This window comes from Dromiciops gliroides, chromosome 3 (genome assembly GCF_019393635.1).
Source record: "Dromiciops gliroides isolate mDroGli1 chromosome 3, mDroGli1.pri, whole genome shotgun sequence".
NCBI lineage: Eukaryota > Metazoa > Chordata > Mammalia > Microbiotheria > Microbiotheriidae > Dromiciops > Dromiciops gliroides.
In genome coordinates, this window is record NC_057863.1 from 212,646,474 (window position 1) to 212,672,038 (window position 25,565).

Here is a 25,565-nt window from a genome sequence, read left to right on the forward strand (position 1 = left end):
CTCCAAATATACTTCATATCATCTACATGGAGTGATAGTTTTATTTCCTCATAGCCTATTCTAATTCCTTCATTTCTTTTTCTTTTTTTATTGATATAGCTGGCATGTCTAGTAAAATATTGAATAATAGTGGTGATAATGGACAGCCTTGCTTCACTCCTGAACTAAGAAAATTTCTAGCTTCTCACCATTACAGATAATACTTGTTATTGGTTTTATGTAAATTTTATTCATCATTTTAAAGAAAATTGCATTTATTCCAATACTTTCTAGAGTTTTTAATAGGAAGGAGTAATGTATTTTGTCAAAAAGGGTTTTTTTTCTGCATGTGAGATAACCTTATGATTTCTGTTGGTTTTGTTTTGATATGTTCAATTATGCTGATTTAAAAAAATATATTGAAATAGTCCTGCATTCCCAGTATAAATACCACCTGGTAATACTGTAGGATTCTTGTGATATATTGCTGTAATCTCCTTGCTAGTGTTTTATTTAATTATTTGCATCAATGTTCCTTAGGAAAATTGGTCTATAGTTTTCTTTCCATTTTTCTTCTTCCTATATTTATGTATAATCATCATATTTGAGACATAAAAGGAATTTGGTAGGACTCCTTCTTTGCCTATTTTCCCAAATAGTTTACATAGCATTGGAAATAATTGTTCCTTAACTATTTGGTAGAATTCACTCTTGAATTCATCTGGTCCTAGGGATTTTTTCCTTTGGGGGTTCATTGATGGCTTGTTCAATTTCTTTTTCTTAAAATAAGGTTATTTTTTCTTCTAATCAGGGAAATTTATATTTTTGCAAATAATCATCCCTTTCATTTAGATTGTCGAATTTATTGGCATATAATTGGGCAAAATAGCTCCTAATAATTGCTTTCATTTCCTCTTCATAGATGGTTAATTCACCTTTCTCATTTTTGATGCTGATAATTTGCTTTGCTTTTTTTTCTTTTTTTATCAAATTAAATGTTTTATCTATTTTATTGTTTTTTAAAATAAAAAAGTTTCTAGTATTATTTTTTGATTTAATAGTTTTCTTACTTTCAATTTTATTAATCTCTCCTTTTATTTCCAGGATTATAAATTTGATGTTTAATTGAGGATTTTTCATTTTCCATTTTTTTGGTTACATGCTCAATTCATTGATCTTTTCTTTATTTTATTGCTTTAAACAGTTAGATATATAAATTTCCACAAGTACTGCTTTGACTGTATCTTAATAAATTTTGGCATGTTGTCCCATTGTTGTCGTTCTGTTTAATGAAATTATTTATTGTTTATATAATTTGTTCGTTGGCCCACTCATTTTTTTAGGGTTGAACTATTTACTTTCCAAAGAATTTTCAACCACTATTGCCACAGACCTTTATTAAATATTATTTTATTGCCTTATCATCTGAAAAGCATGCATTTGATATTTTACTTTTTCTGCCTTTGGTTGTGACCTTTTAATACCCTAAGATCTGGTCAATTTTTATAGAGGTTACAAGCCACTGAGAAAAAGGCATATTCCTTTCTATTTCTATTCAGTTTTCTATAGAGGTCTTTCATATCTAACTTTTATAAAATTATATTCATCTCCTTATATTTTTAAATTTATTTTTGGTTAGATTTATCTAGTTCTGCAAGGGGAATGTTGAGGTTTCCCATTAATATAGTTTTACTCTCAATTTCCTTCTGTAACTCATTTAAATTTTACTTTAAGAATTTGGATGCTATACCATTTAATAGATAGGTGAATGAATAGATAGAGATATAGATTTGTTTAGCATTGATGGGGCAATTAGGGTTAAGTGACTTACTTGCTCAGGGTCACACAGCTAGTAAGTGTCAAGTGTCTGAGGCCAGATTTGAATTCAAGTTCTCCTGAATTCAGGGCCAGTGCTTTATCCACTGTGCCACCTAGCTGCCCTCTTATGATACCTTTTAGTAAAATATTCTTTCCCTGTCTATCTCTTTTAATTAGATACATTATTTCATTTGCTTTTCTGAGATAATTATTGCTACCTTTATTTCTTTTTTACTTCAGCTAAAACATAATAGATTCTGCAACAGCCACTTATTTTAATTATGTTCGTGTCTCTCTGCATCCAATGTGCTTCTTATAAACAATATTTTGTAAAAATATTGTTTTTAATCCACTCTGATATCTATTTCTTTTTTATGGGTAAGTTCATCCCACTCACATTCACCATTATGATTACTGTGGATTACTGTGTATTTCCTTCCATCCTGTGCGCTCTCTCTCTCTCTCTCACTCACACACACACACACACACACACACACACACACACACACAATCTCTCTGTTTCTCTCATTCCTTTCTCCCTTTCCTTCCTCAAAATTGTTTTGATTTTTGACCACTGTCTCCCCAATCCATCCTCCCTTCCTTCAGTTTCCCCTCTCTTTCTCTTGTCCCTCCTCCCCTCCTTCCTTGGAGGCAAACATAGTTTGTTACACCCAATTAAGAGTATTTGTTATTCCTCCTCTGCCAATTCTGATGAAAGTAAGGTTCAAACTTTGCCCATCAACTCTCCACTGTAAAAGCTCTTTTGTGCTCCTTTTATCAGAGAAAACATCTTATTCTACCTCACTCTTCCCCCTTCTCCCAATTCATCTATTTTTATTACCCCTTAATTATAATTTTGTACATTATTCCATCATATTCAACTCACATCCATGCCTTCTGTCTATGTATACTCCTTTTAACTGCTTTAATAATGAAAAAGTTCTTAGGAGTTACAAGTATCATCTTTCCATGTAGGAATGTATATCTTTTAACCATATTGAATCCTGTATTAGTTCTCTTTTCTGTTTACCTTTTTATTCTTTTTTTGAGCCTTATATTTGAAAGTCTAATTTTCTATTCAGCTCTGGTCTTTTCATCAGGAATGCTTGAAAGTACTTTATTTCATTAAATGTCATTAAATGTTTTCCTCTGAAGGATTGTAAACTGAGTTATAATCTGATTACTATTTGAGATTATAAACTGAGTATGCCACGTTTTGTTGAGTAGGTGATTCTTGGCTGTATTAATAGCTCCTTTGCCCTCCAAAATATTACATTCTAAGGTCTCCTCCAATCCTTTAATGTAAAAGTTGCTAAGTCTCATGTTATCCTGACTGTGGCTCTATGATATTTGAATTATTTCTTTCTGCCTGCTTGCCATATTTTTTCCTCAACCCATAAGCTCTGACATTTGACTGTAATATTTCTGGAAGATTTCATTTGGGGATCTTTTTTCAGGAGATGATTGATGGATTCTTTAAAATTATTTTTTATCCTTTGGTTATAGGATATCAGGGTAGTTTTACTCGATAATTTCTTGAAATATGATACCTAGGCTCTCTTTTTGATCAGGTAGTCCAATAATTCTTATTCTCTCTCCTCTCTTTTTCATTTCAGTTGTTTTTCTAATAAGATATTGCACATTTTCTATTTCTTTCATTCTTTTGATTTGATTTTATTGTTTCTTGGTAGGTATTTCATCAAGTCATTAGTTTCCACTTGGCCAATTCCCATTTTAAGCCAAAATTGTCTTCAGTGAGCTTTTTCCATTTGCCCAATTATGTTTTTTGGGGGTTTTTTGTCAAAAAAATCTATGTGTACTTTATTCAACTACCATCCTATTCCAAAGTAAATCTGAAAAACATCAGCACATCTCCTGGCACTTAAAAACTGATAAAGCTGACCCAAATCCATGTGGTTGCCTCTGTTTCCACTTGCATAAAAATTTTTTTCTTCAAAATTAAAAAAACTTTCTTTGTTTTTGCAATTTATCATGTGTGCCATCAAAAGTTATGTCTTCTTGATGGCGAATTAAAATTCTCTTCCATGCTAATCTCCAGAGTCTTGCCCAGAACTCTTCGTAAGTACTTTGTGAACCTTCAACTCAATGCCAGATTTCCCAGGCATGCTAAACCCAGAGAGGGAGAGATCCTCTGCCTATTCCATAATATATTTTCTTTTCTTTTTGTTGTAAATATGATGGCTATAGATCCAAAGTCAGGTGAACATGATATCTGCTGAATAAGCTGGATTTGTGTTGGTGGTGGTTGAAGACGTGGGTTCTTTTTTGATATAAGTAGATGCATTTTCTTTAACCCATTCTGTTGCATTTAGTATACAGACTTCTCCACAGTGTCCTTTTGCAGTTAGGTCTGTGTTCAGCTGGGTCTGCTGGACTGTACTTAATGAAAGTGATCTGACAGTAATTTCAGGCAGGATTGCAGGATACTGAAAAGGGAGGGCACAGCATAACAAAAATATAACTTTTGAGAAATTGCTTGGGAGGTCACAAACAGACGGAAGCATTACAAGGATTTGAATCAACTGTGAATCTGTCTCAGGCACAGGACTAATAACCCCGAGAGACCATGGCAAGGTACCTACTCCAGGGATGGGAAGCTGGGCTTCCCCCAATTCTCTTTCTAAGGAGTTTTCCTTCAGTTAATTTTTTTTGTCTTTTTTTTTTTTCTGTGTGGCCTGTGCTGTTTTTTAAGATGTTATTTTCTCCAGGATTTTTTGTTACTTCCTTACTAAGCTGATGATTCTTTTTACATGATTTTATTTTTTCACTAATTTCATTTCCCCATTTTTCTTCTTCCTCTCTTATTTGGTTTTTAAAATTCATTTGAGCTCTTCGATGACCAAAGAACAATTCACATTTTTCTTTGAAGCTTTGCATTTAACTAGTTTGACTTTGCTATTTTATGAGTTTGTGTTTTGATCTTTCCTGTCACCATAGTAACTTTCTATTGCTAGGTTCTTTTTTTCCTTATTTTTCCATTCAATTTATTGGATCAACTTTACTGGACTCTTTTTATGGAGTGGAGGGATCACTGTCTCAAGCTCAAAGTTTTTGCACTGTTGTTTTCCAAGGTAGGTCTGGCTGTCATTTTTCAGTTTTTTCCAAGGTGGTATGATTTAAGAAAAGATGTGGTAACATCTCTGTCTTGTGGTCTCTGAGTGACCATAAGCACTTTTTTCCATCCTGAAGCTTATGTTCTTCCATAGGGAGCATTTGTGGGTTAATTTGTGGGTAAAATAAATACTAAGTAAATTCAGGGGTTGCAAGGAATAACACCAACAAAGCAAGCAACAACCTTTCAGAATCTTAGTGGAATATGTAATGAATTGCTGAGACCAAAGCCAGTTTATTTTCCAATGGCCAAGACCTCTAGTAATCAATTTCTCCAAATGAAGGTAGGCTAACCTTAGATTATAGATATAGAGTCTATCAACACACCTGAAATGAATCTTCTACAGTGGGGATTTCTAAATTGTGTTGGGTTGGGAACCCCTTATTCAGACTACTGACACCGATGGATCACTTTTCAGATTAATGTCTTAAACGCATAAAATAAAATACAAAGGATTGCAAAGGAAGCCATTGAAATACAGTATGTATGTATATATGTGTGTGTGTTTAAGTTCATAGTTTTCAAATTAAGAACTGCTATTTTCAGGTTGGTAGAACATAGAAAAACTTGCATTCTATAGGCATAACTTTTCAATAATATAGAGTCTTTTCTATTCTTGTCTTTGACATCTGACTATCTATCTTTCTGTCTATCTATCTATCTTTCTGTCTGTCTATCTATCTATCTATCTATTATCTATCTGTATATTTTAAGTAGAGGGTTGAAGAACTATTAGGAAAATATGTTAAGTTTTATTCAATTGTATGCTGTCCATTTTGACTTTAAGGAATACATCAAAATATTATTTATAACCCCTTAGCTGTGAGGTAGCTAGGTGAATCATTCCATGATTATTCCAACTCTAGTTATATAATTAGAATTATAGACTAAAGTGTGTTACTATTAATTAGAAACTTTTATAATAAAACAATTAACTAACTTCCATAATCCTAAGGGTGATATTTGCCAACTTTATGTTTCTTAAAGTTTATTCAAATGGGTCTAAAAGATGTTTCATTTAAATGGCAAGTAAGAAAAACACAAAAAGAGGGGAGAATTCTGATGTCTCCAGTATTTGACAAGGAAAGTGAAGATACTTATAGCTCTCTTGGCAAGAGAAATCATTTAGGTCATAGGCAGTAAAAGAAAACATTAATCATGGATAGTCAATCTGAAACAAATCGTGTTTGCAGATGTCATGACTTTCACATAAACCTTTAGGGACCATGTTCAGAGTGAAGGACATGCTAAATTACAAAGCAATTCTGCTGATGTTTGCTAGAGGGTCTTTAAAGCAATTATGTCAGGAACAGGTTGCGCCGATTCATTTGCTCCTTAAAATATAGCTTCTTTATTAGACTCCACACCCCTTAAAACTACACTTTAGTTTCTATTCTATATGAATCTGCCTTGGGCTCGCATTTTGGTGGCAGTTTTCATTCTTTTGCTCTACAGACACATGATGAACTGAATAGTCAACTAAAATGAAGTTGAAAATAAATTCAGAAATACTTAAAGGTGCCCACATCTTTATAAACTTTAGATATCTATTTTATGTTTTGACCCTTTTCAGAATGATACGCCAAATGCCATTCTGGTCCTCATAACTAGAGTAAATAATGAAGGATAATGTGTGCAAATTGCAACAGTTTCTGAATGAACATCCACAATTACTTTAACTTCTGCTGATCTCATTCTGTTTACCAAAAAAAATGGTACTTCATACTGATGTCTGTGAAACTTATGATGACTGAGGACAAAAGGTTAAAATTGTTCTTGAAAATACACTTGGCTACAAGGCAATATATTCATGTTAGCACTGCAATCAGCTTTGTTTTACAACTACTATCCATGGATTTTTAATGGAAAGTGCAGTATTGTTTAGATTATTTATATTTTAATACAATTTATTTTCTTTCTTTTTTGTGGGACAATGAGGGTTAAGTGACTTGCCCAGGGTCACACAGCTAGTAAGTGTCAAGTGTCTGAGGCTGGATTTGAACTCAGGTGCTCCTGAATCCAGGGCCGGTGCTTTATCCACTGCACCATCTAGCTGCCCCAAGACAATTTATTTTCAAAGATTAGGTTAACCTATAATAGTTTCCAAAATTGATCACTCAATCAACATGTGTTTTCTAAATGTCTACAATGGTAAACATTTAGACATTTAGACATCTTACTCAAAATAAGTTTACATTTTAATAAAGAGATAGCAAATACATATAAAATGTATCCATCACAAACCTAACATAATTAAATGCAAATTTACACAAGGTAAATTTACACCATTTAATACAAGGTAGGCATTTGGCAGCCATTTACTTTAAAACATCACTAACATCTAATTTTTAGAAGTCTAATGTTTATACAAATATAAATAATTTTCTAGTCCAACCAAATGAAAAACCAAAATACAGTACAAGGATATATTTATTAGTCTGTGTTAAACTATTTTATTCTCTGGAAGGTAGACTCAAAGGGCAATAAAATAGTCAAGTAAACCCTGCTTAGCTATGTGATCCGACAAAGGCCTGTATAAGGATTGGGGCAGGGATGACAAAGCATGTTTAAGTAGCCACTTCCCAGCAACTTTTGGCCATATAACATTTCATGATAAGATGTACATAGTTTCAAGAATGTGTTACAATTGGTTCAAGCTGTCTGAGAAAGCCAATTATTAGTTTTCATTGTGAGCATTTACATCTCAGTAATCATCAAAGGGTACAAATTAGTGCTTGATTTTCTAAACTTTAGAAATGGGATAAAATGTTAATAAAGATTAAACTTATATTTTTATTATGCTTACATTTGGGAGGAGGGGGTTGGTGGGAGGGAGTTCCCAAGAGAACCAGTTGGTAAACATTTGCTAACAGATCCCTGGTTGTATCATGAGAGCAAATTAATCAAAGTTGCCTTTGGTAGTTGGGCTATTCTAATTTCTAGCTGGTCATTGTTTTTGTCTAAGAGAAAAATGAGCCCTGTTTCCCAAATGGATAATAAACAGGGTTGTTATTGTTTGTTTGTTTTTTAAGCATAAGGAATACAGAATCATCAGTTATGATTTATATCGGTGCTTTCACTTAACTACAGATTGATTCAAACCCATTCATACTAAAAACCTGAAGCCCACTGACTATTCTTTGCCAGAGAGACTGAAATTTATACTAAAATAGTTTATATAAAAATAAGGATTAAAAATGTTCTTTCAGGAGTGGCTAGGTGGCACAGTGGATAGAGCACCTGCCCTGGATTCAGGAGTACCTGAGTTCAACTCCAGCCTCAGACACTTAACACTTACTAGCTGTGTGACCCTGGGCAAGTCACTTAACCCCAATTGCCTTACCAAAAAAAAAATGTTCTTTCAACAAAAATGAAGTATCATGATAAAGTGTGGGGGTGGGGAATTAGCAGATTTTGAATTAGGTAAGCTTGGGGTTTAATCTTGGTATTTTTACCAACAGTCTCGGTGTTTTCAGACAATTCACTTCAGGGGCCTAAATTTTTTCATCTGATGAATGAATGACAGCCTAGATAATTTATAATCTTTAGTCCAATTCCAGATTAGATGATGCTAACTCCTCAGAAGGTCTACAGGCTGTTGGATAAATGTGGATAAGCTTAAATCTAACATGAAGAATCTGAGAACTATTAAATCTTTTCTATGAAAAAAATACTCATTTATGTACCTTGAGATAGTTGGAAAGAAGGTGAAATAATTTTCTTCTATACAATAGACATGTGATTGTAATGGGGCTATCTGCCTTCAACCACTACATGAACAGTATGCAATTGACTTGCTTTAATGGCATTTTCTAAAGGAATTGAATGGCAGTAATAACAATTCTTTTAGTAAGATACTTTAGAACTGGTACAAATGAGCCAGGTTCATAGATACAAGTGAATTGAAAATGAGTACACACTATCTCATTATGCATAAACTATGATTACTGTGGGATATATGGCTCTCTTTTCTGGGTTGGAAATTTGCTGACAAGTTGTTTGGCTAGTTTTTAATGTACTGTTTTATTTTTAAGGTGGAAGTCCTTTTTACTTTATTAACTCAACTCTGCCTAGGAAACAAATTGATGGACTCAGATGACTGGTTCATATGTAGTTAAAATTAAACACTGGATCCCTTTTATTTTTTTTTCAGTAGGTTGTTCCACTTATTATACCCAACAGTGACTTTTACTTTGAAATTAAAGATCAAATAAACAGAAACTATTAAGGAATAAAAATATAATAAACATGGGTTCAAGGATGACTGACTAGTTTGATCATTATTAAATGATATAAAATCTTTTATATAACTACTAAATGCCTTTGGTTTTAAAGGACTTGAAAATTAATCAGCTAGTTTTGTTTTTCATCATACTAGATATAATTTTTATTCTTCATCTACACAGAATTTATTTTAATCTGTGGTTTATATTGTTATTGGGTTTGGAAGCTGAAGAGTTTAAAGACTAGTTATATCATTCATTAGTTCATTTAATAAATATTATTGAGTACTCATTTGGCACTTGGGGTATATAGAAAGACTTAAGGAGCTGACAATCATCGTCCTCCACTCTTGCATGTTTAAAAGTAATAATTGATTTAAAACTGTTTTTATATTCATGAGATCTCATACAACAATTATTTCCATTAAATCTAGTCCTTTAACTCTAGAGTGTAGGGGCCAATTTAATTTGGGGAGAGTTAATTGGGTGGCTCACTGTAATATTGAGGTTCAGAAAATAATGAGGGACCTCTACGTCCAAAGTTTCCTCTCCTCTGAACTGCCTTTTTAAGTTATTTCTTCCAGGCCAATAAGAAAGGAGATTAACAGCCTCTTTTCCACAAACAGATCAGGTTTTATTAATAGGAATAAAATACACAGCAAAGGTGAAATTAATTAAGGGAATAGGGAAAGAGGAAAATGGATAATCTTCCTAACTCTAGCAAAGGCCTATACCATCCCCAAACTCACTTCCAGCTCAAGAGTTAGTATATAATATATATAAGGAAAGACATTACTGAATATGACAAATTATGAATGTGTTGACATTTTCACACATCAATTTTTTGAAATAGCACAGTTTTGTAGTCATACTTTAATCCTGTTGGCCTATAAGCAAAAGCACTTTGAAGAACTAATTTAAGCCATTCTACCTATCTTTAAGAAAAAACTTTATTTTCTTAAAATGATTCTACTTTAAATATTTTTGAAACCTGATCATGCAATTTATACTTAAATCACTCTTTTGTATTCTGCTCTGAAGATATTTTTACCATAGAATACCAAAGTTGGAAGCATTTTTTATCTGTACATATTTGGTATAGGAGATAAAGCATTGGACTAGTATTAGGAAGACCTGAATTTGAATCCTACCTCAAATATATTTACTAACTGACTATGAACAAGTCATTTATGTGCTTTTTGACTCAATTTTCTAATATATAAAAGTAGAGAGGTGAATGGAATGACTTCTGAAGTCAATTCCTGTTATAAAGCTGTATTAATAAATTCCTTTAACTAGCTCCAGTATAGGAACATGTAGATTTACACACACTAAAAATATAAAATTAAATGGGGAGGAGATGGGAAAAACTGTTAACTTTAAAAGGAAATATTTCTTTTACACAATATTCTTCCCTATAATTCTTTTAAGCAGCAAGATTCTCATCCAAACTGTTTCAATTTACACCATATTTCATAACTACTTGCCTTGTACAAAAGGAGACACACCTTCATTAACTCACGTAGGTCACCATCTATACTATAATAATGATTTGTGAGGTTCAATGTATCTAATATATGAATAAGAAATATAGCTTTCACTCCTACTAATTTGGCCTTTTGAAATTTATTCCTCTCCCAATTTGTTTCTGGGTCACTATACCTCTAGGGTATACATTAACTTTGAATTTAGGAAATTCATGGGAGTGGTATGTGATTTTTAAATTATAAACTACCAGATTATTTTGCGTATGTATTAGATAATTGTACATTGTGTGTTCCTGAGTTGGAATTGTACTTAGACCAATGTATTTGACATTCACATCTTTTCTCATAATTTGGAAGTCTGTAGTCCTTTTCACTTTTAGCAAAGATGAATATGCTGATTAGTGGTAAATATGAATTGCATTTGAGATTCCTAGAAATTGAGAGTAGTTTCCTCATGCTATTTTTATGAGAATAAATGTTTAATGTGCTGAACAGTTTTGAATATTTAAAATGTTCAACTGCTGTATTTATTTAGCTATTATACAAAATGTGAGATACTTGTATCAAGATGGAAACAATTAAATCTATTTAAAAATGCTACTTAATTATATATTTAAATTTGAACTGTAACTGACATGCAAAGTTATTTCCTAAAATAATTTTCCCCTAGCTATATTTTTATTAACTTAACTATGCCAATGTGTATCATCACTAAATTATATCAATATATATCAAAACATAGATGACTATATTTATAGACTTGCTAAGATCTCAAGAGGTCAGATAGTCTAACTCCCAGCTTCTCAGAGAGGGCTTGTACCACCATATTTTTAAAATCCTAACTTAAATGACTTTGAGAAAGAAAATTTCATAAATCTTTTGGGAGCCCATTTTGTTACTTAACTCATACCTATAGGATATTATTTCTCATATCAAACCTAAGTAATTGATGCTTACAAAGGACTTTATTCAATACTATCTAATTTATTTCTCAGAAAACAACACTATGAAGTGAATTCTGTATGTATTATAATGCTCCTTTCACACATAAGGAAACTGAGGCACAGAGAAGTTCAACTAAAGGTCATACTGCTAATAAGCAGAACCAGGATTTGAACTTAGGACTTCTGATTCCAGAGTCTATATTGTTTCCAACAATTTGAAGATGGTTGATCAACATTCTTATACTTGGACATCATTACTTGATCAATCTTTAGCCATCTCTCCACCTTGATTAATAAGACCTTTTTTTTAAATTTTGTTCGGTATTACTTCTTTTCTACTTCTACCCTCAAATATCTCCCCAGATTTATAAATATTAATGCATTTCACCATTTGTAATTCAAGAGGAAGGGACTGAATACACATCTGAAAAATCTTGAAATGTACCTATTTGGTCAACTTCATATGAAGCTATGAAAGGGTCTTGGGACCCTGCCTTAGCTGAAAGCTATGGAAGCTATTTGGTCTAGAAAGTTCTATTTAAAGAGAGCATTAGCGTCAGATAACAATGAGCAACAGAAAAAAATAAATTTTCACTTTCACCTTTCTGGATGAAAACACCACTCTATGCTGTGGCTCTATAAAGCAGAAATAAAGTAAGAAATATTTACTTTACAACTGGGTAATTCAGGATCAATATGAACATATTTTTACTGCTCTAGTGTGAATCCTTTAACTCGGTGCCTCAGTTTTTTTCTAAATATAAAATCAAGAAATAATGCTGTCATTTTACATTGGTGCTTTAAAACTCCTAGGTTCAAATTAATTTTTCAATGCAACAAACATTCCTTAAATAGTTACTAAGTGCAATGGCCTCCACTAAAGACTGGTGACAGAGAAATAAGCATGAAACAAATCCTGCTCGCAAAGATCTTGGAACCTAATGGGGGAAAATTTAGATTCAAAAGCTTGTGTGGACTCATCCTTTTTGAAGTCACCTCCACCTAAACATACAGCTACCCATTCATGTGTACCTGTCCCATGAAACCCTTGTCTCTGTCCTCCCATAAATTCATTACTAGAAATTTATCAACTGTGCTCTTATCTGTGGCACCATGAAGTTATCTCATTAACATATTCAGATCTACTCAAAGTTGTCAGTTCCAGTTGGTGTTCTGTTGGTCTTACTGTGGATGTCTGGAGCTTATCTGAGGTTTATCTGTTATAGGACCAAAAGGTCCTGACAACAAAGCCTAGATGGAGTCCCCTGATATAGCAGACAGTGTCAGGATGTAATTTTTTATTTTTTCTACACCTTCTGATCTTTGGAGCAATCAGTACATGACTTCTAGGTTCCCCTTTGCAATCTTCCTTCATGTTATTATTACTTTATATTGGCTACTTATAAACTTATTATGCTAAATAGAAGGGGAGGTCAGGGGGAGTAGAAGAAGAAAAACTTTAATCCAAAGGGAACAATGTCATTTTCCCCCTAGTATGGCTTAGCACACATAGCCAATGTTTTATGACACCTATAAGCACAGCTAGTAAGTGGTAGAGCAGACATTTCAGTTCCAATCTTCTGACTATGTTAGTTGTTTTTTTCCACAAATACCAAATAATGTTTTATGAAATTTTGAATATTCAAATTTAGTGGCAGCATCACATATAGAGAATTAATACAAACTTTGTCTCAGAAGCAGGAGGATGTGGGTTTTAAGTTCTGCCTCTGACATGTAGTGCCTGTGTAACCCTGAGCAAGTCACTTTTAACCCATCCATTTTCTAATCTATAGGTGTTAAACACGCAGTCCATGAGCTGCATGTGGGGCACAATGCTCCCCAGTGTGGCCCAAACTGTATTAAAATGTTGTTCCTATGTGCTGATGATTTTTTTAATGGATAAACGTGTGACTTTCTAAGTCAATATGCAGCCCACAGGAATACTTATTGTAATTCAGTGCCCCACCCCACTTTTATTTGAGTCTGACACAACTACACTAAGCAACCCTTTAATAAGTTACAGAGAAGGTGCTAATCTGCATTGGTAGAAAGCATTTTCTGAGCTAAGAATTCCCCATTTCAATGAAATACCAGGTCTAGTTTCTATCTTATCTCTGTTCCCCATCCCATCTTCAAAAGGACACATGTACAACTGTAGAGCCCCGTGGAGAAGATGACACATGAAGGAGGGTGATGTTTATTCTTTCTTACATTGTATTGAGGGGGCAGGGTCAGTGAAACATAGCTTCCATTTAGAAAGTATTTTACATGGCCCCAGAAAAAGATGAACAGTTGTGATCGTGATTTATAGGCCATCATTAAACTGGGATATGTGTTGTCTTCCCACAGAAACTTCTTTTAGCATTAAGCACTTTTGGCCTGGTCCCTGGGATTTAGCGGCAGGACATTCAGTTATAAAATAGTTTTCTATTGATCTGCTCTGTTGAGTTCTTAACTGTAGCTTATTTTCACTTTGATTTTGAAATCCATAAATGCCAGTCAGAGCTGTTAGGAGCTAAAATCATTGGCAGAGGAATTTAAATGAAAAGTGATAAATGGAGGCTGCCAGTGGCTACTATTCCTTCAACCAGACACAAACATCATGACCATAGTCCTTAACAGGATGGTGTGCCTGATTTCAAATTAAGTGTGACAAATTAGCTAGGAAGTTAATTACTATCTTGGACTAAATGGTCAGATGTTGATTAGAAAAGACATTATAAAGCTACTTTATTTTAACCTTAACACCAGACTCAGGAAATAGGAATTGTAGGAATGCCCAAATAAAGACCATTCCAGTTGGCATCATGGGTGTTTGCTACATGTGCCTTTGGGGGAATAGGTCCAGAAAGAGATGAAGGTGACTTTCTTCCTAGAATAGATCTTTGAGCATAAAAATAAAAAAAGTAAATTGAAAGATGCTTGAGAGTTTGGGTCCCTGCATTGTGGATAGGAGGGGAAGGAAGTACATATATCTATATCATTACTGACTAGATATTAGAGTTCCCGTCAACTGTTCTCATGGCAGCAAGTGCCAGGATGAACAATTGGTCTTTAAGTGAATGTGACCTTAAAGACCAGGAGAAGTTGTAAATCATGTATCTCCTTAACAAGACCATCATTCATTTTCTTTAAGTCAACTTCATGGAGAGATACAAGTGATCATTTTGGTCATTACACATTTATTGGATGATAGCTTCTATTTTGGGGCCTTTTTTTTTTCCTTCTTTTTGAGGGGATTTTTTCAAGAAAGAACAAGGTGTTTTTTGTCTCTGAAGTTAGAAGAACTGAGTTCAAATCTTGATTCTGCCACATAGGTAAATCTCCTTAGCTCTCTAGCTTTCAGTTTAGGGTTGTTTTTTTGTTTGCTTGTTTGTTTGTTTCTGGGGGGGGGTGTTTGTTAGAAAATAAGTGGATTGGGCTTACTGATTTCTAAGTTCTTTTCTAGCTATCTTTTCCCAAATTTTTCTATTCCTAAATATTTTTTGTTGTTTTATTTTTGCTTTTTCATAACTTCATAGTGCTTTCATCAGACATCTTGCCTTCCTCTGAAATACTATAGGACTATTTTTAACCTCTCTTATATTTCCAGACTCTGTCTCTCTCTGTCTCTTTCTCTCTCTCTCTCTCTCTGTATGTATGAACATACATCCATTCTGTATATACACACACAGGCATGCTGTCTCCCACATTATATTATAGTATCCTTGAGGTCAGGAATTGTCCTTTGCCTCTCTGGGAGAACTTGGAGTTTGTAATGAAGAAACCGAGCTCCACAAATAATCTATTATTTTAGGTTATTTTGCTGCTTTTCTACTAGACTTTTTCAGAACAGCTTATTTTTTTTCACAATATACAAGTTCTATCTTCCCATGTATGAATGTACACAATTTAACCTTATTGAATCCCTTATGATTTCTTTTTCATATTTACATTTGTAGTTATGATTATGAACAATGTATTTTCATTCCTCCTGTCCCGTCCCCCCCCCCGCCCCGGCCGCCACACACACCCAGGTTATCCGTTATCCTCTCTCTCTCTCTTTTCACCCTGTCCTTTCTTAAAAAGTGTTTTTCTTTTTACCACTGCCTCTTCAGATCCACCCTCCCTTCTATCTGTCCCTCCTTCTCTTTTTCTTTTCCCTATCCCCTCCTACTTCCTTGCAGAATAAGATAGAGTTCTATATCCAACTCAGAGTATATTTTATTCCTTCTTTCAGTCAACATTGATAAGAGTAAGGTTCAAGTGTTGTCCACTCCTACCCCCAGTTTCCCTTCCAATGATAAAACTCTTTTGTACCCATTTTATGTGAAATAATTTACCCCTTCTCCCTCTCCCTTCTCCCTTTTCCCAGGGCGACCCTCTTTCTTATACCTTCATTTAAAAAAAATAAATTCATCCCATCATAGTTAACTCACAACCATTCCCCCTGTGTATGTATACTCCTAACAGCCCTAAAATGAGAAAATTCTTAGGAATTGCAAGTTTCATCTTCCCATGTAGGAATGTACACAATTTAATCTTATTGAATCCCTTATGATTTGTCTTTCATATTTACTTTTTTGTGTTTCTATTGAGTCTTTTATTTGAAAGTCACATTTTCTGTTGCAGAAGCTGTGGGAAAATTGGAACACTAATTCATTGTTGGTGGAGCTATGAACTGATCCAACCATTCTGGAGAGCAATTTGGAATTATGCCCAAAGGGCGATAAATCTGTGCATACCCTTTGACCCAGCAATACCACTTTTAGGTCTTTTTCCCAAAGAAATCATGGAAAGGGGAAAGGGACCCACATGTACAAAAATATTTATAGCTGCTCTTTACATGGTAGCAAGGAATTGGAAGTTGAGGGGATGCCCATCAATTGGGGAATGGCTGCACAAGTTGTGGTATATGAATACAATGGAATACTATTGTGCTGTAAGAAATGATGAGCAGGAGGAGTTCAGAGAAACCTGGAGGGTCTTGCATGAGCTGATGATGAGTGAGATGAGCAGAACCAGAAGAACATTGTACACAGTATCATCAACATTGAGTGTTGATCTACTGTGATAGACTATATTCTTCTCATCAATGCAATGGTACAGAAGAGTTCCAGGGAACTCATGATAGAAGAGGACCTCCAAATCCAAGAAAAAAAAAAAGAACTGTGGAGTATAGATGCTGAATGAACCATACTATTTCTTTTGTTTTTGGTGCTGTTGTTGTTTTTTTCTATTTTGAGGTTTTTCATCATTGCTATGATTTTTTCTCTTATAACAGGACTAATGCAGAAATAGGATTAATGTTATTATGTATATCTATATCTATATCTATATATATGTATATGTATATAGATATATAGATATAACCTATATCAGATTACCTGCTGTCTAGGGGAGGGGGGAGGGAGGGGAGGGAGGGAGAAAAATCTGAAATTGTAAAGCTTCTATAAACAAAAGTTGAGAACTATCTTTACATGTAGCAGAAGAAATAAAATACCTTATATGTAAAAAAAAAAAAAAAAGAAAGTCACATTTTCTCTTCAGTGTTGATGTTTTTATCAAGAACGCTTGAGGGGGCAACTAGGTGGTGCAGTGGATAGAGCACCAGCCCTGGAGTCAGGAGTACCTGAGTTCAAATCCAGCCTCAGACACTTAACACTTCCTAGCTATGTGACCCTGGGCAAGTCACTTAATCCCAATTGCCTCACTAAAAAAAAAAAAAAAAGAATGCTTGAAAGTACTCTGTTTGATTAAATATCCATATTTCTCTGAAAGATTATATTTACTTTTGTTGTGTAGGTGATGGTTGTAATTCTAGCTACTGCCTTCTGAAGTATCCTATTCTAGGCCTTCAATACTTTAAGGTAGAATCTGCTAAATCTTGTGTTTTTCTGACTGTTTTATTTGAATTGTTTCTTTCTGGCTGCTTGCAATATTATCTCTCTGAACTGGAAGTTCTGGAATCTGGCTATAATATACCTGGGAGTTTTCTTTTTGGTATCTTTCAGGAAGTGATCAGTAAATTTTTTCAATTTTTATTTTAATTTCTGTTTCTAGGATATGAGACTACTTTTCCTTAATGATTTGTTGAAATATGATGTCTAGGCTCTTTTTTTTTTTATCGTGGCTTTCATATAGTCCAATAATTCTTAAAATATCTCTCCTAAGTCTATTTTCTAGGTCAGTTGTTTTTCCAATACAATAATTAACCTCTTCTTTTTTTCATACGTTTTATTTTGTTTTATTGTCTTTTGATGCCTGATGGCATCATTAGCTTCCACTTTCCCACTTCTAATTTTTAAAGAATTATTTTCTTCATTGAGTTTTGTACTTCCCTTTTTCAATGGCCAATTCTATTTTACAAAGAGGTATTTTTTCCAGGGAATTTTGTACCTCTTTTTCCATTTGGCTCATTATGCTTTTTAAGGAGTTTTCTTTAGTGGAATTTTGTGCCTCTTTTACCAATTGGCCTATTCTTTTTTTTTAAGATCTTATTTTCTTCAGTATTTTTGTGTCTATTTTACCAAAATGTTGAGTCTTTTTTCATGATTCTCTTGCGTCACTCTTGTTTTATTTCCAATTTTTTCCTTTACCTCTCTTATTTGACTTTTAAAATCCTTTTCTTTTTTCAGCTTTTTCATGGCCTAAGACATTTCGCATTTTCTTTTGAGTCTTTGTATGTAGGTGTTTTGACATTTTGTCTGTTGAGCATGTGTTTTGTTTTTTCCTGTCTCAATAGTAATTTTCCATGGCCAAGTTCCTTTTTTGTTGTTTCCTCATTTTTCCATTATATTTCTTGACTTTTAACTTTATTTTTTGAGAGGTGAGGCAATGGGGATTAAGTGACTTGCCCAGGGTCACACAGCTAGTAAATATTAAGTGTCTGAGGCCGGATTTGAACTCAGGTCCTCCTGACTCCAGGGCCAGTGCTCTATCCACTGTGCCACCTAGCTGCCCCAACTTCATATTTTTGTAAACTTTGTATTAAAATTGGGTTTTGCTAGGGTTGTAGGGGGTACTGTCCCAAGCTTCAGGTTTTTCATGTTGGTGCTTGCAGAGCTGGTTCTAGGATACTAAGTTTTCAACTCTTCCAAAGTGGTATAATGCAAGGAGACTTATGTTCACTGCTCTTCTGACCTGTGCTCTGGTCTATAAGCAAAAATAAGCACTTTTTTTCTGCCAAGAAACTGTTTCTAGATTCCTGCTAGTGTTCTTTCTCACTTTGGGTGTACAACCCACAGTCATGTATTTTTGCCATGCAACAGAGTCCTGCTTCCAGTATCAGGAGAGAGTCCCTTAAAATTTCCTTCTGACCAGTTTTCATGCCTCCTTACAATCTGTGGACTGAGAGCTCCTACAGCTACTACTATAGCTTTTCCAGTTACCCCCAAGGCCTGCTGCTGGCATGTACTGGTGCTACCTGAGCTAGACTGTGCTCCACTCTCAACCCAGTGAGACAGACTTTTCCTGCTGACCTAAGTTGTCTTGGGATGGAAAATCATTTAACTCTCTCCTTTATTTGGTTATGCCACTTCAGAATTCATTTTAAGGTATTATTGTAATGTTGTTTGGAGGGGAATTTGGGAGAGCTCAGGCAAGTCCCAGACTTCACTATGCCCTAACTTGGTTCCACTCCCTAGTTGAATTTAATTTGGATTGTGAGATAGGTATTATTGATACTGTTCCATCCCATTTATAAATGAGGAAACTGAGCCTGAGAGTTTAAATAGCTTGCTTTGGTTACATAGATAGTGAGTCTAAAAGATAGAATCCAAATGTTTTCAAGATTTTTGTTAAGACTGTTAGGCTTTGGAGGGTCTTGCATGGGCTGATGATGGGTGAGATGAGCAGAGCCAGAGGAACATTGTACACAGTGTCATCGGCATTGGGTGTTGATCTACTGTGATGGACTATATTCTTCTCACCAATGCAATGGTACAGAAGAGTTCCAGGGAACTCATGATGGAAGATGATCTCCAAATCCAGGAAAAAAAAAAGAAAAAAAGACCTGTGGAATAGATGCTGAATGAACCATGCTAGTTCTTTTGTTTTTGGTGCTGATGTTTTTCTATTTTGAGGTTTTTCGTCATTGCTCTGATTTTTCTCTTGTAATATGACTAATGCAGAAATATGTTTAATGTTATTATGTGTGTGTATATATATGTATATGTGTATATATGTATGTACATATATATTTATTTATATATAACCTATATCGGATTGCCTGCTGTCTAGGGGAGGGGGGAGGGAGGGAGAGAAATCTGAAATTGGAAAGCTTGTATAAACAAAAGTTGAGAACTATATTTACATGTAATGGGAAAAAAATAAAATACTTTATTAATTTTTTTAAAAAAGAGTGTTAGGCTTTTAGATATGAAGAAGGGTTATTCAGAGGATAAAAATATATATATTTTTAATTTTTTGCCATTCCAAATTTTTTAAAGTTAAATTAATTTTCTGAGGCCCCATCATTTAATGCGTGAGGAAAGTTAGGTCCAGAGGAGTGAAGGAACTTGCCCAATGTCAAAAGAATCTGATGATAGAATTCAGACAAGAACCCAATTCTCTGACAGAAATTGTTTTAAGGAATTTTGAAGACCTTGAGATAGGAAGTAATGCTTATTTCTATTTCAAGATCATAGCTTTCTTCCCATTAACATAGTTTTGTCCTTGTACAAATTATGTGACAACTGAAAAATCTCAAAAGTATGGTCAATATGTATACATGGATACATTTCTAGCAGTTTACCTCTTTCTTAAAATGAATAGAAAACTTGAAAATTATTTAAAAACTTTCTGCATAGTCAAAAATAGTGAGGCTTAGGTTTTAATTTTAGATATAAATTTCAAATTAATTTCAGAAAATTCAGGACCAAAAGAAATGCCCCCCCCACTTCCCTTTTATTGTCTAGGGTACCACCATCTACCTATTACCTAAGATACAACCTAAGAGTTATCCTTGACTCCTCATTATCTTTGCTTAGTCAGTCAGCAGGCAGACATAAACATGGCCTCATCCTGACATGTTAGAGAGGCTTGGGGTCTAATATATTCTTTGATCAATAGTTTAAATATTCTGCTCCTACATATGAGTGTCTTTAAAATAATTTCATCAAAAAGAGTTTATGAATTTAACTCCTTCCTAATGTTCATAAGTAGACCAATATAAAGCATTCTAATTGTAAGTATCTGCAAATTCATAGACATGCATATCATACTACAATTAGTTAATTAGTAGAGTTACTGACTGATCTCCAGTGCAATTTTAATATTTACATTTATGTATTTTTATAGGTAGCCAAAAGGTAACACTAATGTATAGAATACAATCAAGGTGACCTCAATTCAAATACTGTCTAATATACCTAGTAGTTCTGTAACCCTGGGCAAGTGACTTTATCTCTCAGCTTCACTTTCCACATCTATAAAAAGGCACAGTAATAACACCTACCTTTCAGAATTATTGTGAGGATCATAGGAGATAACCTATGTAAAGCAGTTTGCAAACATATAAAACACCATCCTTAGGTGAAATTAAGGTATCTAGGAATATTATTAAAATGTAAATATGGACAATAATATTTTCACTCTACCAGCCTGAATTATCTGTTTTGATATGTTAATAAATCCTGATGAAGACTCAAGCATCACTTTAAATAGAGAAACCTCTAGGTTGAGAACAGAAGTGTCAACACAAACACAATGTGCCTATTTGCTGATAACTGGTAAATTACTTTAACATATTTGTAAATACTTTTAAGTGTTCATGAGGGAATTTTAATTTCATTCAAGAGATGTTTGAGCTTTGAATCAAGCTATGCACTATTAAATTTTATAACTACCCCCGTATCTATTTACTTTCTTGGTGAGTGTTTATTTTTCAGGGGCTTTAGAATGTTTTTCAGATGATGAAATCAGTAATCAGGAAGAGGGAAAGTCGCCAAGAAAAGCTACCTGTGATCATGGATTTAAGCAAGCATTTGTGTCTTGGGTTTTGCTATTTAGCTGCATGTTGAAATATAATTGATGTACTTTCATATACACTGTAAATAGGCATAGCTTATCTCAAAGAACTCTCATTTTAAGGCCTTGCAGTCCAACTCTGACAAATTGAATTAATGAGTCTTTTTTTAAATTTTTCAGCACCCTTGAAAATACATTTTCCTTTTCTTTAGTTCTTTCATCCAACAAGAAATTTCTACTTCACAGGTATTTTTTTAATGACTGTCATGTTATCTGCAGTATTAGGGGGGGAAATAGACCCAAGGCATTTTTTTTTACCAATACTGTTGACAAAGTAATACAATTTGATATCCTAAATCAAGAGGAAAGGCCAAAAAGAAAAATATTTCAGACATATAATACATACATATATATATATATATATATATATATATATATATATATATATATATATATATATATATATATATATTTTGGTGAGGCAATTGGAGTTAAGTGACTTGCCCAGGGTCACACAGCTAGTAAGTGTTAGTGTCTAAGGCTGGATTTGAACTCAGGTCCTCCTGAATCCAGGGCCGGTGCTTTATCCACTGTGCCATCTAGCTGTCCCTCAGACATTATATTTTAAAAGGGGACTAATGTAGAAATTGAGCATTGAGGGAAATTAAAAACAATTTAAAATTTAAAAAAAACCTTCAAGGGGGTAAAGTATTAGAATTCCATGAAAAGCATTATGCTACAGATGAACAAATATGCCATGCTACAAACAACTCATAAAACTGCCCTGTAGCTGACAAAATAAAAGCAACTATCAGAAGAAACAAAGTATCATTGGTATTAAAAAAGTATTGATATATTTTGATTTGGGAACATTAGGCATTTCCCAATAAATATTCAAAAACCCTCACTTTTAAAAAGTGCATGCACTGACAGTTTATTAATTGTTACCAAAAAAGGGAATTGTATTCTTAACTTCAACAGTAGTACTAACATTAACAATAATGTGTGAGTGGAATTTTGTTGCCACTCAGATTTTACTTTTTCATCTTTTTCTGTTGTTTTTTGTATTTTTTTGGAGGGGTGGGGCAATTTGGGTTAAGGGTCACACTGCTAATTATGTGTCAAGTGTCTGAGGCCAGATTTGAACTTAGGTCCTCCTGAATCCAGGGCTGGTGCTTTATCCACTGCACCACCTAGCTGCCTCCTATTCTGTTGTTGTTGTTTTTTTAAACATTATTAGAGTTCTTACATGTGCTGTATTATTGGTTCTGCTTCCCTCTGGATTACTTCATACTAGTTTTTCCATATTTCTTTGAATTGTTCATATATATAATTCCTCATAGAGCAATGATAGTTAATTACATTCCATTTTTATCATTTGTTTAGGCATTAGCAAGACTGCACATAGAAGTCCACAAAATAAGGAGCTAGAGCCATAAACTTTAAATGAGTTACACTGGAAAAAATAACAGGATTTTGCAGAGAAGTGAAGTTTAAAAAATAAAATAAAATACCATATCATAAGATAAGGAAGCTTGGAAGAAAACCAATTAGATCATTTCTTGGAGCTATACTTTCCTATAGATATTCTCACTGAATTGATCTCTATATAGGCCCTCTTTACTGTCCACCTACACTATTGTAATAGCCCCTCCTATATTTTCCCATCTTGCCCTTAGTTGTTCTCCAATATATCTTTCTTTTTTTTTTTTGAGTAAAAATTTGCACATTTTTATTTGTGTTAAATAAACCACCAATGACAAAAAAAGTGAAAAATAGTATGTTTCATCTTGTATTCAAATAGCAGTTCTTTCTCTGAAGGTAGATAGTAGGATTCATCATTAGTCCTTTGGAACTGTCTTGGATCATTGTATTGCTGAGAATAGCTAAGTCATTCACAGCTGATCATCATACAATATTGCTGTTACCATGAACAATGTTCTCCTGGTTCTACTCATTTCACTCAGCATCAGTTTGTATAAGTGTCTCCAGGTTTTTCTGAAATCTACCTGCTCATCATTTTTATAGCACAATAGTATTCAATTACATTCATATACCACAACTCATTCAGTCATTCCCCAATTGATGGACATTTGCCCAATTTCCAATTCTTTGACACCACAAAAAGAGCTGCTGTAAATATTTTTATACAGATAGGTCCTTTTCCCTCTTTTAAAAAAGTTCTTTGGGATACAAACCTAGTAGTGCTATTGCTGGATCAAATGGTATGCCTTTTGGGTATAGTTCTGAATTATCCTCCAGAATGGTTGAATCAGCTAACAATACCATAAACAATGTATTAGGGTCCCAATTTTCCCACATCCTCTCCAAGATGTATCATTTTCCGTTTCTGTCATATTAACCAATCTGATATGTGTGAGGTGATACTTAGAGTTATTTTAAATTGTATTTCTCTAATTAATAGTGATTTAGAACATATTTTATATGACTAAAGATAGCTTTGATTTCTTCATCTGAAAGCTTCCTTTTCATATCCTTTGATTATTTATCAATTGGAGAATGACTTTTATTCTTATAAATTTGATTCAGTTCTCTATATATTTTAGAAATGAGGTCTTTTTCAGAGACACTTGCTGCAAATATTATTTCCTAGCTTTCCATTTTCATTTTACCTAATGCTTTCCTAAGTTGCCTTAGTTTTTTCCTCATACTTCTGTGATTTTTTTGGTGGGGAAATGAAGTTTAAGTGACTTGCCCAAGGTCACACAGCTAATGTCAAGTGTCCGAGGCCGGATCTGAACTCAGGTCCTCCTGAATCCAGGGCCATTGCTTTATCCACTGCACCACCTAGCTGCTCCCCACTGAGCCACCTAGCAGCCCCTGTGATTTCTTTTTTTTTTTAATGTATAAGGTATTTTATTTTTTCCACTAAATGTAAAGATAGTTCTCAACTTTTGTTTATACAAGCTTTATAATTTCAGATTTTTCTCCCTCCCTCCCATCCCTCCCCCCTCCCCTAGACAGCAGGTAATCTGATATAGCTTATATCTATCTATATATATACATATAGATATAGATATATACACACACATATATATACACATAAAAACATTAATCCTATTTCTGCATTAATCCTGTTACAAGAGAAAAAATCAGAGCAGTGATGTAAAACCTCAAAATAGAAAAAAAAAACAACAGCACCCAAAACAAAAGAAATAATATGGTTCAATCAGCATCTATACTCCACGGTTCTTTCTTTCTTTTTTGTTCTTGGATTTGGAGATCCTCTTCTATCATGAGTTCCCTGGAACTCTTCTGTACCATTGCATTGGTGAGAAGAATATAGTCCATCACAGTAGGTCAACACTCAATGTTGATGATACTGTGTACAATGTTCTTCTGGTTCTGCTCATCTCACTCATCATCAGCTCATGCAAGACCCTCCAGGTTTCTCTGAACTCTTCCCGCTCATCATTTCTTACAGCACAATAGTATTCCATTGTATTCATATACCACAACTTGTCCAGCCATTCCCCAATTGATGGGCACCCCCTCAATTTCCAATTCCTTGCTACCACATAAAGAGCAGCTATAAATATTTTTGTACATGTGGGTCCCTTTCCCCCTTCCATGATTTATTTGGGCAAAAGACCTAAAAGTGGAATTGCTGGGTCAAAGGGTATGCACAGCTTTATTGCCCTTTGGGCATAATTCCAAATTGCTCTCCAGAATGGTTGGATCAGCTCACAGCTCCACCAACAATGCATTAGTGTTCCAATTTTCCCACAGCCTCTCCAACATTTATTATCTTCCTTTTTTGTCATTTTAGCCAATCTGATAGGTGTCAGGTGGTACCTCAGAGTTGTTTTAATTTGCATCTCTCTAATCATTAGAGATTTAGAGCATTTTTTCATATGGGAATAGATAGCTTTGGTTTCTTCATCAGAAAACTGCCTGTTCATATACTTTGACCGTTTCTCAATTGGGGAATGACTTGGATTCTTATAAATTTGATTTAATTCCCTATATATTTTAGAGATGAGGCCTTTATCAGAAGCACTGGCCTCAAAAA

At 34.0% G+C, this 25,565-nt stretch overlaps 1 protein-coding gene and 1 pseudogene across 10 annotated transcripts in view; one reads left to right on the forward strand and one right to left on the reverse strand.

Moving 5' to 3' along the window:
* The window catches only part of EPHA6 (EPH receptor A6), a 1,203,504-nt gene that overhangs the window by 577,907 nt on the left and 600,032 nt on the right, over positions 1–25,565 (forward strand). The gene's annotated exons all lie outside the window — the stretch shown is intronic.
* Positions 3,627–4,322, reverse strand: LOC122745987 (annotated as a pseudogene).